The 12,577-nt window shown below is 36.9% G+C and overlaps 1 long non-coding RNA gene across 1 annotated transcript; it reads right to left on the bottom strand.

Moving 5' to 3' along the window:
- Positions 1 to 2,843: 2,843 nt before the first annotated feature.
- LOC140511916 (uncharacterized) lies at positions 2,844 to 12,109 on the bottom strand. The gene is made up of 4 exons (XR_011969717.1): positions 11,600 to 12,109; positions 10,415 to 10,520; positions 3,480 to 3,629; positions 2,844 to 3,358 (listed from the first exon to the last, which is right to left on the bottom strand). It is a non-coding gene; the product is annotated as an uncharacterized lncRNA (long non-coding RNA).
- Positions 12,110 to 12,577: the final 468 nt, after the last annotated feature.

The following is a 12,577-nucleotide window of genomic DNA, read 5'->3' on the forward strand; positions in this document are numbered from 1 at the left end:
ATTACCTCTTCTGTGAAAGGAGGGTAACAATAGTACCTATGTCTCAGGATTGTCAAGGACCAAGTAAGATAAAATATATAGAACACTCTGCAAATCTTAAAACACTATGTGAGTGTGTTAGGGGACAGAAAGCTGAACTTGGGGTCAGGAAAATCATAATATAGATTCAGAAACAAAAGGAACCTCAGAAATCACCAAATCTAGCATTCTCACTTTACAGATCAGGAACCTGTGGCAAAGAGAGGTTAAATTATCTGTTTACAACGTCACACAGCTAGGACAGGTTTGAGGCAGAATTTGAATCAGGTCTTCTTGATTCCAGGTCTTGCAACACTGCTTTACCACTCTTACTCTGCTCCCCTATCCAGATGACTTGAGCACATGACTTAACTGTTCTGAATCTCTCTCTGTGTTTTGTTAAATGAAGACATCTGTGGCGCTTCCTTCACACAGAGTTGTTTGTTAGGTTCAAACTTTAAGGTTTGATGCTTTAAGTCATTAAATACAGGATGTCCCAAAAGGCTTAGTAAAGTTTTAGCTTTAATTGCATAAAATAACTCTAACATTTTTGGTATACATTGAATAAAATGTCAGCTATTATTATCTCTACTGAAGAAGCCAGACATGAGTGAAGTAGTATATGGTTTGTGTAAGAGGCATGTGTCACAGAAAATAAAAAATACACTGGAGGAGGACAATCTGGTATTTGAGGGAATGAGAGGGTGGTTGTAGGAATCCATTTCCACAGCTCTTTCTAAAGTACCATATAAATCCTCAAAGGTGGTTGTGACTCCTAATGTGAAGATACATTCCATTTTAATCATATTTCATTAGAAAATTTAACATTTGTAAACAAGTCTGTATTTTTCATGCTTATTCTCATGAAATATGCAATCATTTGGCCTGAGAAGAATAAACTATCTTGTAGTGGATAAATCACACAAATATTTTATCCCTACTCTTTTTCTCTGAGCTGCTAAAGAACTTTGGACATATCAACAAATTTTTCTATATATACTTTAGTTCATCTGCATGGTAAAATGTGATGAAAAATGATGATCAGAAATATTAAGTACTTAGAAATTATTTAGAAAAATGCACTGTATTTGAGGGTGAATATGAAGGAAGAGCAATGGGCAGAAGCTTCTGGATCTGTGGTTTCATCTGTGTAGAACTGTCAGCAATTTTTCATCTCAGAAAATTGCCTGAAGCAGTTAGAGCTTAAGTGACTTGCCCAAGATCACACAGCTAGTAAGTTTATCAGAGGCAAGACAATAAACCCATTTCTTTCTGACTCTAAAATTGGAGCTATTGGACCATAAATGGTACACCATATTGGCTCAGTCTGTGCCATCAGTAAGCAACATTAAATAAACAAAAGTGTTCTAGAAAGGCTTCCATCTACATTACCCTCCTTCCTTGAATATTTTGCAAGTTGAAGAATCTACACAATACCATAGAATTTTTCTTCACTCCAAGGAAACAAAATAATTTATGTGGAGCATAAACACTGTATAAATATTTCAAAGGCTTCAATGACAGTATAGCAGGGAAAAAAGGGGAAAGACAAAGTAGTAAGTACATCTTTTTAATATGGTTTATTAGTTAGTAGGCAAATGGGTAGGTTGTATAACTTACTTTTTAGAGACAGCAGAAGAAACGCTGAAGTTTCAAGAAAGAGAGCTAAAATTTTGGAAGAAAATATGCAAATTCTATCCTGGAACCAGATAGCTGAGCCAAAGGAAGTTCCATCGTCTCTGGAGCCTAATGGCCTTTTTTCTCTAGGATACTTTTAAATCTATTTTATTATGTGTATTACATGTGTGTTTGTATGTATATATGTATGTATAGATGGAGCAAATGGACAAGTTGGAGGAGAAATAACAGAGAGGAAAACAGACTGATCACCTTCAGGAAATTACAATTCTCCTTTTGCAAACTTCTCCCAGAAACTAAGGTACATCTTTTAAATGACAATATTCTACCTGTGCTTTTCTCTAGGTGTGAGTCATAGAACAGTATAGTCTTTGAAGAATTAGAAAGGATTGTATGAGACAACTAGAAAAACACCCTACAAAAAAAGGCGAGAACCTTGAAGAAGAATTTGAATAAAGTATGTCATTATAGACCTGAAAGAGTGAAAAAGAATGTGGGTGGGTAACGTGGCAAAAATTAGAGAGCAATAGCATGAGAGAGCCTTGGTATCTTCAGAATGTTAGAAGAAGGTAAGAGGGTCCCCAGGATGTTTGTTATGCCTTCCCTCACCTGTGATGAATTTATGGAAGGACATGGATAAGAGTCACACAGGGTCTGTAAACCTAGATGGGTTGTAGTCCAAATGGTTAGAGGAAAAATCCTTATCAATCAATTTACAAATGCTTGATAACAGAAACTAACAACAATTGATCAAATGAGATAATATACCTAAAGAAATATGCAAACCTTAAAGCTCCATATAAATACTAAGCATTATCAACTTTTTTCTATATCTCTGTCGTCCTTGCAAAAGAACACCAAGTGAATAAATGTTTGTTGTATGAATTAATAACTGAATGAATTCTCAAAGCCACACTTCTCGAATCCATTGTTCTGCATAAAGGACCTTGCACCATTCTACATGTCATTAGTCTTTCTTTATTATACCAAGTTTTCCAAACTCAAAGATGCTCACCTGTTTTAAGAATTCAAAATATCAAGAATTCCCTAAAAACCTTCGAGGTAAGATTTTCTTTCCTGATTAATGCCTTGGAAGCAATTTTTTAAATTCATCCTCTCTGGAGCTTCCCAATATTTCCTCCACTACAGAAAGTAAGCCCTGCTGTCCTCATCCCTTTATCCCTTATCCTGCTTAAATGCTGGAGCAGCATCAATCATAACTCTCCTACACCCAGAGTGTCTCCGGCTATTGAAAGTGCTTGCCAGGAGACAGATGTTCTGCACAAATATTAGTCACTGCACAGAGGAGGAAGAAGCAAACAACCAAACCCAGAATGAACTTCAGCAACCACAAAGGGGAAAACAGGTTGCTAATTCACCAGCTTTTCATGTGATGACATATGGCTTGTCCACAGAGAAAATATTTCTCAACAGCAAGCTTCCCTCCTACCTTCTTCTGGGCCAGATGGGAGGAAGACAGAGTAACGACAAATGGACAGACATGGTGGTGACTCAAGAGCAAATGCAGCTTTCAGTTGGCAAAGAATGTACTTGGCAATCTTAGCTCTAGGATCAGAGACCATTCTGTCTTCTAGGCAGAGCAAAGCACTGTTGATCCTGTGTGGAGTCTTGCCCTTGAGAGCCAAGTCACTTAATCAGCTTCTTGCTTCGGATACAGAACCTCAGAATACAAGAGATCCTCCTAGAAACACAAGTATAATCAGAGAAGAAATTTGACTATATGGAATCTGCATGGAGGAGTCAATTGCTTTTTAAGTCAAACTAGCATTAAAAGGAAAATATATAATTAGGAAATCCCATACCTAAAGCAAATTCAGTGCAGGTAGTGAGAGAGAAAAAACTTCAAGATGTCTTAAGACCACTGCTGCTCATCGCTGACAATTCATGTGGGCAAAGCCCTCCAGGTCTGATGGTGTCATTCAAGTAGTCCATTTTCATTTGGTACAGTCATGCTAGTGTGTGGTAATAGGAAGGAGAAAGTCTCAGGAAAGTTGCATGGTAGTGATGGGCTCTGTGGAGCATGAGAAGACTTGAAATCAAGCAACAGAAAAGAATGTACTTCCCTAGCCCACATAAGGGAGTAGTGGAGGACCAAACACAGGGGGAATGAAAGCAGAACTGCTATGGGAAGGAAACATGAACCTCTCTCACATAGGTACCTTGGGTCAAGATGTCATCACACTGTCCTAGTTACAGCTTTGTCAAAAGGATTACATAGCTAAGCAGAAAAAAAGTAAACACTTTTCTTCAATTTCTGATGACTCAGTTCCCTTTGTCACAGTAGGCTTTGATCATCTTGAAAGGTAGAAATAGGCACAGACACTTTCTTTAATTTGAGTTCAAGCTTCTGAACTGTGTTTGCCTAGGAACCTTAAGATGATAAATTTAGAATTAAAACAAAAGTGGGGTGGAGCCAAGATGACAGAGCAGAAAGACGCATATATTCTAGTACTTCCCCCACAGCCCGCAAAATACCTGTAAAAATGGCTCTCAACAACGTCTAGAGCAGCAGAAGACATAGAATAACAGAGTGAGAAAGGTTTCCAACCAAAGGTAACCCAGAAGGCCAACAGGAAAGGTCTATCTCATGGGGCGCTGAGCAGAGTGGAGGACAGCCCTGGCCACATGGCACTGGGAGGAACAGGACCTGAACAGATCTCCGGGCAGTTCCTAGCAAGGAAGGTCCCAGATACTTCAACCCACAAGCGACAAAGAAAGCTCCAAAGGTCAGTTGGGGAGGACTTTCCCAGCTGGGCAAGAGGGAACAGGTTTCTCCAGCAACAGCCCCAGGCAATGGTAGAGGCCACAGCAGCAGACTGTAGGCAGCTATGGAGGCCAGGAAGCAACCTGGATCCATAGTTCAGGCAGCTCAACTTAAAGCCTCTGGCAGTAGGGAGCAGCTGATCTAAACCCCAGCTCTGAGTGATGTCCCCACCCCCACCCAAAGCCTAGGGGAACCAAGCAGCTGAGTCTAATCTCTTTGCAAAGGATTCAGAAGTCAAGTAACTGACTGGGAAAATTCCTGAAAAAAGGGAAAAAAATAATACCATTGAAGGTTACTTTCTTAGTGAACAGGTCTCTCCTCTTATCTTTTAGGATGAGGAAGAACAAGGCTTACTGTTACAGGAAGTTAAGACCTCTGCCTCCAGTGCCTCCAAAGTGAACTTAAACTGAGCTCAGGCAATAGAAGAGCTTGAAAAATGAGTTAGCAGCTTGCTAAAGGAGAACCAAAAAAAAAAAAAAAAACAAAAACCTGAGGAAAATAACACCTTTAAAAAGAGGCTAATTCAATTGGAAAAAGAGGTCCAAAAAGCCAATGAGGAGAAGGAGGCACTAAAAAGCAGAATTAGCCAAATGGAGGAGAAGGTTCAAAAGCTCACAGAACAAAATAGTTCTCTGAAAGAAAGAATTGAGTTCAGGGAAATGAATGACTATGAGATAAACAAAGCAGTTAGAAAACAAAACCAAAAGTTTGAAATAATAGAAGATAATGTGAGACATCTCATTGGAAAAACAATTGATCTGGAAAATAGATTCAGGAGAGACAATTTAAAAATTATAGGACTACCTGAAAGTCATGATCAAAAAAGAGCCTAGACATTATCTTCCATGAAATTACCAAGGAAAATTGTCCTGATATTCTAGAACCAGAGGGCAAAATAAATATTGACAGAATCCATCAATCACCTCCTGAAAGAAACCCCAAAAGAGAAACTTCTAGGAATATTGTGGCCAAATTTCAGAGTTCCAAGGTCAAGGAGAAAATACTGCAAGCAGCTAGAAAGAAACAATTCAAGTATTGTGGAAATACAATCAGGATAACACAGGATCTGGCAGATTCAATGTTAAGGGACTGAAGGGCTTGGAATAGGATATTCCAAAAGTCAAAGGAACCAGGATTAAAACCAAGAATCACCTACCCAGAAAAACTGAGTTTAATACTTCAAGGGAATAAATGGTCATTCAACTATATAGAGGACTTTCAAGCATTCATGTTGAAAAGACCAGAACTGTACAGAAAATTTGACTTTCAAACACAAGAATCAAGAGAAGTTTGAAAAGGTAAACAGGAAAGAGAAATCATAAAAGACTTTCTAAAGCTGAACTGTTCACATTCCTACATGGAAAGAAAATATTTATAACTCTTGAGACTCTTCTCAGTATTTGGGTAGGTGGAGGGATTGTAAACACATGCACACACACACACACACATATAGACAGAAAGTACAGGCTGTGTTGAATCAGAAGAGATAATATCCACAAAAAAAATATATAAAACAAAAATTAAGATGTGAGGGAGGAAAACACTGGGAGGAGAAAGGGAAATATGGAATGGGGCAGGCTATAACTCATAAAATAGATAGAGAAAAATTTTTCAATGGAGGAGAAAAGGGAGAAGGGGAAAGGGGAAAAGTGAATCTACTCTCTCCACATATGGCTTAAGGAGGGAATAGCATGCTCACTAAATTTGTTTTGAAATTTGTTATCTTATACTACAGGAAAGTAGGGGAGGAGGCAACAAGTGGGGTGAAGGGAATGACAGAAGGGAGGGCAAATGAGAGAAGGGAGTAACTAGAAATAAACACTTTGGAGAAGGGACAAGGTCAAATGAGGGAACAAAAAAATAAGGGGGGATAGAGTAGGATAGAGGGCAATATAGTTAGTATTGCACAATATGTTTATTATGGAAGTCTTTTGCAAAACATATATATGTATGTGTGTGTATATATATATGTACACACACACACACACACACACACATATATATATATATATATATATATATATACACACACACATATATATAGCCTGTATTGAATTGCTTTGCCTTCTCAGTGGGGATGGGTAGGGAGGAAGGGAGGGAAAGAAGGTGGAATTCAAAGTATTAGAAACAAATGTTGAGAATTATTATTGCATATAACTGGGAAATAAGAAATACAGGGAATGGGGTATAGAAATTTATCTTGCCCTACAAGAAAAGAGAAAAGATGGGGATAAGGGAAGGGTGGGGTGTGATAGAAGGAAGGGCTCATTGAGGGAAGGGGTACTCAGAATGCAAAGTATTGGGGGTGGGGAGAGGGGAGAGATGGGGAAAAAAATTGGACATATTACAAAGTGATGTGAAAGCAATTAGTATTAAAACAATTGACTGAATTAATTACTGAGACTAAATCAGAGACATCTTTAATTTGGGGAAACGAATTTTAGTCTAAGTCTCCTAGAGGCAGTTAACTTTGGGTAAAATTTGGCATTGACGGAAAAGTTAAGGTTTTAATGGTAAACTTGATTTTATGATTGTTATTTAAGCAGGAACTAGAACATGTATGGAAAGGCATGTAAGCCACTTAAGACTTGCCTCAAAAGACGCTTCTTAGCCAATGTGAAATTCTATTCATATCTAAAACCTGGTTATTGGAATTTGCTATTTTAAGATGCTATGGAACTATTAAGTGACTGTTCTTCTGAGTCTAACTCCAGGTATGGATAGCAAAAAAGGAGGTTTGAGCCTCCAATCCATGATGCCAGTAAACCTGTGAGATTCTGGTATGAACTGAAAAAGGTGATTTCATGGGAAGGGTGGGAGAGCGGCTGTTCAGCCTGGGCTGAGGTAGGATTCTCCTGACTCAATTTCTCCACTGACACCTGGCAGACTCTAAGCCTCACTGAATGCAAGTTGACAATCTATTCCTGCCTGGAACTGACATGAAGTTGGGGAAATATTGTTTCCCTGCAATGTCCCTACTCTTAGTGGTAATTTCCTATAGTCAAAAGGTCTGTAAGCTTAATACCAGATCTATTAAACTACAGATTGTTGGTAGGGGAACATCTGATGTCAAGTCTAAAATTAAGCTATTAGGCTTAGGACATTAGACCAACAACAATAAGTTAGGGTCCTTTAATTCCTAGTAATAGTGTGGAGACAATTAGGTCAAGGGCTTATGAAGTTAGCATACATAGCTATTATTTGTGTCTCAGTTGGTTAATGTTAAAAAAAAATCCATTTGTGGTCTCTATTGTAAATGCTTTAAAAGAAATATCACCTGACCAAAAGTTGGAATTGTGTTATGTGATATGAACTGTGTTAAAAATGAAAAAATAAAAAAAAATTAAAAAAAGAATTAAAACAAAAGTCATTTAGTCCAAAACCTTCATATTCAAATCAGAAAACTGAGACTCAGCAAGAAAAAAATAATCACAATTTGTGGTCACACAGCTAACAAGTATCAGAGGCAGGTTTCCAATCTATGTTTATGGGACTCCATGCTTTCTTAAAGAAGCTTGGGGTTGTCCATTCAATCATATTCAAAAAGCAAGTATTGTGCAGGTACTGTGTGCAAGGCAGCATGGCATAAGGGGTAAAGAATAAGATTTAAACCCAGAGAGCCAGGAAGACCTAGGATCAAATCCTGCCTCTGATACATGCTGGCTATGGAGTCCTGATAAGTCACAACCTCTCAGTGCTGTAGGCAACTCTCTAAGACGGTAAGTTAGAGAGAAGGTATAGATCTACATTGGCAGAGGGAATTTCCTCTCTCAGAAGCTCCCTTTATCAGTGAAATCACAAGTCCAATATCCATCCTTTTCCCTAACCCTATATGCATAGTATTGAGCTATAGACACTAGGGATATAAAGACAAAACAGGAAACAGGTGCTTCCCTCAAGGAGCTGACACTCTCTTAGGAGGATACCAGACAAGTAAATGCAAGAGCATTGGAGAAGGAAAAGAACACTAACAAAGAGATAAGAAAAGAGGAGCTGGCATCTAAGCTGAGTCTTAAAAATAGCTAGACATTCTGAGAGAAAAAGGAGAGGAGGGAGTAGTTCCAAGAATGATCCACAGCTTATGCAAAAAACAGAGGTAAGAGATGAACCATCAAGTTTGAGAACAGCAGTTAGTCCATTTGATTAGAATGCAAAAAGCAGGATCGGGAGAAATGAGGAATGAATCTGTAGAACTCACTCTGTGTCCTATGTAGTGAAGGGGAAATGTGAGAACAGGAATTTAGGTTTACTGTCAAGTGTTTATGGGTACCTGAGCATGGATACTGCCAACACATAGCATTATACCAATCAGTATAACACTATGCATATAGGAGAAAGTATCTTGAGCCAAAGAGCAATCAGGGATTTGTAGCAGGTCACAGTAGAAAGGTCCCAGGTGGTAGCTGCAAGTATGACAACACTGCCCTTGTGATAATAACAATGACTATTATTATTTTACATCATCTTATTCTTCTCATCTTTTTTATGGAGTTCATCCAAACTTGTCCTGGGACAAGTTGTTTTGACACTATTATAATTTATTATTTAATTTTTCTATGAAATATTGCCCAAGTGGATAAAATAAATGCCTTTTTAATTAAAATATGAGGATATAAACTCATCTCTTGTAGACTCACTAAAAATATCTTGTTTATAATTTCAATAGCAGACAGGAAAACAGGGATGACATGCATCCTAGCCTGTTCTCGTATGAGTTTGATCTCCTCTGCAAGGTTTCTGTATTGTGAAAGCTTGTTGTTCTATGTAGCTTGGTTAGTGAATTTAGTATAGCAGCACTTATTAAAAACACTAATATTGTTAGGCTACATACCAAATCTGTTATAATCCATTTTGTTATCCTGGAAATGGGCATTAATATTGGTACTATACAGAAGGTAATTAAACGTTTTTAAATGTCTTCTTCCCAAATAGATTTGATTTCATTAGGCCAATAAGGCTTGATGTTTCTAGCTGCTGCCTTCTCTTTGATATTTTATACTTGATTGACTTTCATGAATTATATGAAGACATTTGTAGGGACTGCCTTTATTATCTCAGTGTGACCCTTGGATTCAAGATTGAAGCCTTCAGTCTCTCTCTTGCCTTGCTGTACTTTAAGAATTTTATAATTATCCAGTTAAAATAATATTTTGATAATATTTGAGAAAAATTCCATGAAATGAAATTTGTAATTTATCTTTTGGTAGAACCATAAAACTTGATGCCATTAATGTATATGAAGTGATTTGTAAGATATTTTCAATCATCTCTCTCTTTAATTTGGAAGCTATACATAGATCTATTATGAAGAGATGATAATGGGTTTAAGGTTAAGCAAAATCATAATGGACAATAATCTCCCTTAAAAATGTCACATTTTATTTTCATTCACTTTGACATTATTGTGATGGCAATGTATATTAAATATAAAACCATATTCCATGTGACTATAAAGTACTCTAAGATTCTTACTATATTTTATGTATTTGAACTATACAAATAAGCCATGAGTGCAGAACTGAGTAATAGACTTTGCTATAATCAAAAAAGATAGTATAATCATTATGTCAATTTCAGGCAGCTTATTCAGTAATTACCTAATTGATAATGAGTTACTCTTTAAATCCTGAGATTTTGACACATCCTATTTACTCCTTGAATAACATATTATTTTTGGTGGTATTTATAGATTACTAAGCAATATAAGCTGTAAATATTTTACATAAAATGCATAAGTATATAATTGGCTATATATGAAGGGATTTTTGTTGTTTCTTGATGATAAATGTATGGTGCTTTCTGTTAGAGGCAGGTAGGTAGCACAGAGGATAGAGCACTGAGTCTAGAGTCAAGAAGATCTGAGTTCAAATCTAGCCTCAGTCACTTACAAGCTGTGTGACCCTGAACAAGTAAGTTAACTTCTGCCTGCCTCAGTTTCTTTAACTACAGAATAAAGATCATAATAGCTCCTACCTTCAAGGTTGCTGTGAGGATCAAATGAAGTACAATTTGTAAAGCATTTAGCACAGTACCTGGCACACAGTAGGTACTTAGATGATTGTTTCCTTCCTCCTCTCTCCTGTCAAGAAAGGCAAAATTTAACTGGAGACTAGTTTAACAAATTTTGGTATACAAAAATGAAAAACTACTGTTGTAAAATCAGTGAATATAGAGAGACATGATGAGACATGTAAACTGATGCAAAGTGAAATAAGAATCAGGAAAACACTATGGACAATGACTAAAACAATCTGAATTACAAAGAACCATAGAACAACAGAAACTGAATGATCTAAAATTATAATGACCCAGTTTGGTCCCAAAACGAGACATGAGAAGACACCGTCTCCCACTCCTCTGGAGGGGTAAGGAATCATAAGTGTAGAACAAGGCATGTAATATCAGATTTTGATATATTGGCAGTTTTGCTAAAAAAAAAAAAGATTTCTCTTTTGTTCCATTCATATAAGGGATGACTTGATGGGGAATTGCTGTAGGAAATTTAAAATACAATAAGTGATGTAAAAAGCAAAAGACAGCAATAACATTTATTCTTTAAAAGGAAGTTAGGAATAATCTTCCACCTGAGAAGCTGGTGAAGTGCTTTGCTAGTAATTGATGTGCCTCTGGGTAAATCCATGATCCAGTAATTACAAATTACCTCCAACCCCAATTTTCCAGTTTTGCAAAGGAATTGGAGCTTCTCCTTTTACATAATTTATCTGTTGCTTATTAAATGATCTCTGTGCAAGCTTTCTGTTTCTCATTTGATCCAGTTTGCACTTTCATAGTAAACATATAAGACAGACCTGCACAACTTGACAGTAGGTAGGGACCAAAATTAAAATAGGCTAAACTTCTTCTGGCCACAAATAGGTTTTTAGCAGCTCATTTTTCAAGTAAACATATAGTTAATGATTAAACTGTTTTGCAAACAAACCATATTTTTAAAAAGGAAATTTCAATTAATATCAATTAATTACATTTATTACTTAAGATTTTTATTTATCATGAAAACTCATTAATGTGACAAAAAAAATTACTTTGCTAACCAGAACATAATCCAGAAACTACAATCAGCAAACACTTCTTTAGGAAATCACTTTCAGTAAAAGACTTCCCAGCAGCAGCAATTTCTTTAGAAATCTGAAAACTCACCTTAGTAGCTTCTTCATTTTCTTCATTTACCCTCTTGAAAAACCATTGTTCCCCACTGATATTTTTCAACAATTTGGACACTTTGATTTGTTTTTCATTGGTGTCCAATTTACTTGTCAGGATATTTTGATTTGAAATGGTGATGAAGATTGTATTTCTTCAAATTAGCTATTACTGCTATGCAAAGAAGACAAAATATTTTGCCTCTCATGTAAGTAAACAAGTATCTATGTGTTCACTCTGGATTAAACACTCTGTGTTCTGATTTGATCTTCCATTTCTTGTTATCAGCCATTTTGCAAAGTCACCTCATAAACTTTAATGTTAGAACCAAAAAATCTTCACAACAGCTGCTCACATAAAAAGAAATACTTAACTAAGTGTCTGGCCTTGGAGAGAGCCCCAGATAGTCATGTAACTTGGAGGGTGGCTGCACAGTGAGGGAGGGGAAGAAGCTCTCAGCTGCGTTGGCATGTGGCTGCATTCACTTTGTCCTTGCTCAATGCAACTGAAAACACAGTGAAAAGATACAACTCTCACTCCTCTCAAACTAGAGACAGACTGATGATGGTTGGTTGCCATGAGTCATATGACAAATAAAAGAGAGTGCACAATGGCAATCTACTCATCGACTTACATAAGGGGCACAAAAGTGACTAGTGGAAGGTGAGTGAAATGGGGCACAGACAAAGCATTCGTTATATCTTTAATTTCTTTTGCATCCTCTATTTTTCACTGGCCACCTGAAATCCTTTGGTAGGCTACAAGTGGCCCATGGCTATAAGCAGTGCATGGACTGTATATTGTGCACGCTTAATATAAGACAATTAGAAATTGTCCACATCCTCCTTCTTCAAGAGTCTCCCTCACCTCTGATTTCTTTACTTCTTAAGATGATTAATAAATTTTATGACTGAAAATGACTTGTTTTGTTTTGTGGAATTTTCTTTCTTTTACTGTTCTATTTCCTTCTGTCCT

The sequence above is a fragment of the Notamacropus eugenii genome, chromosome 6 (assembly GCF_028372415.1).
Source record: "Notamacropus eugenii isolate mMacEug1 chromosome 6, mMacEug1.pri_v2, whole genome shotgun sequence".
In the NCBI taxonomy this organism is placed as follows: domain Eukaryota; kingdom Metazoa; phylum Chordata; class Mammalia; order Diprotodontia; family Macropodidae; genus Notamacropus; species Notamacropus eugenii.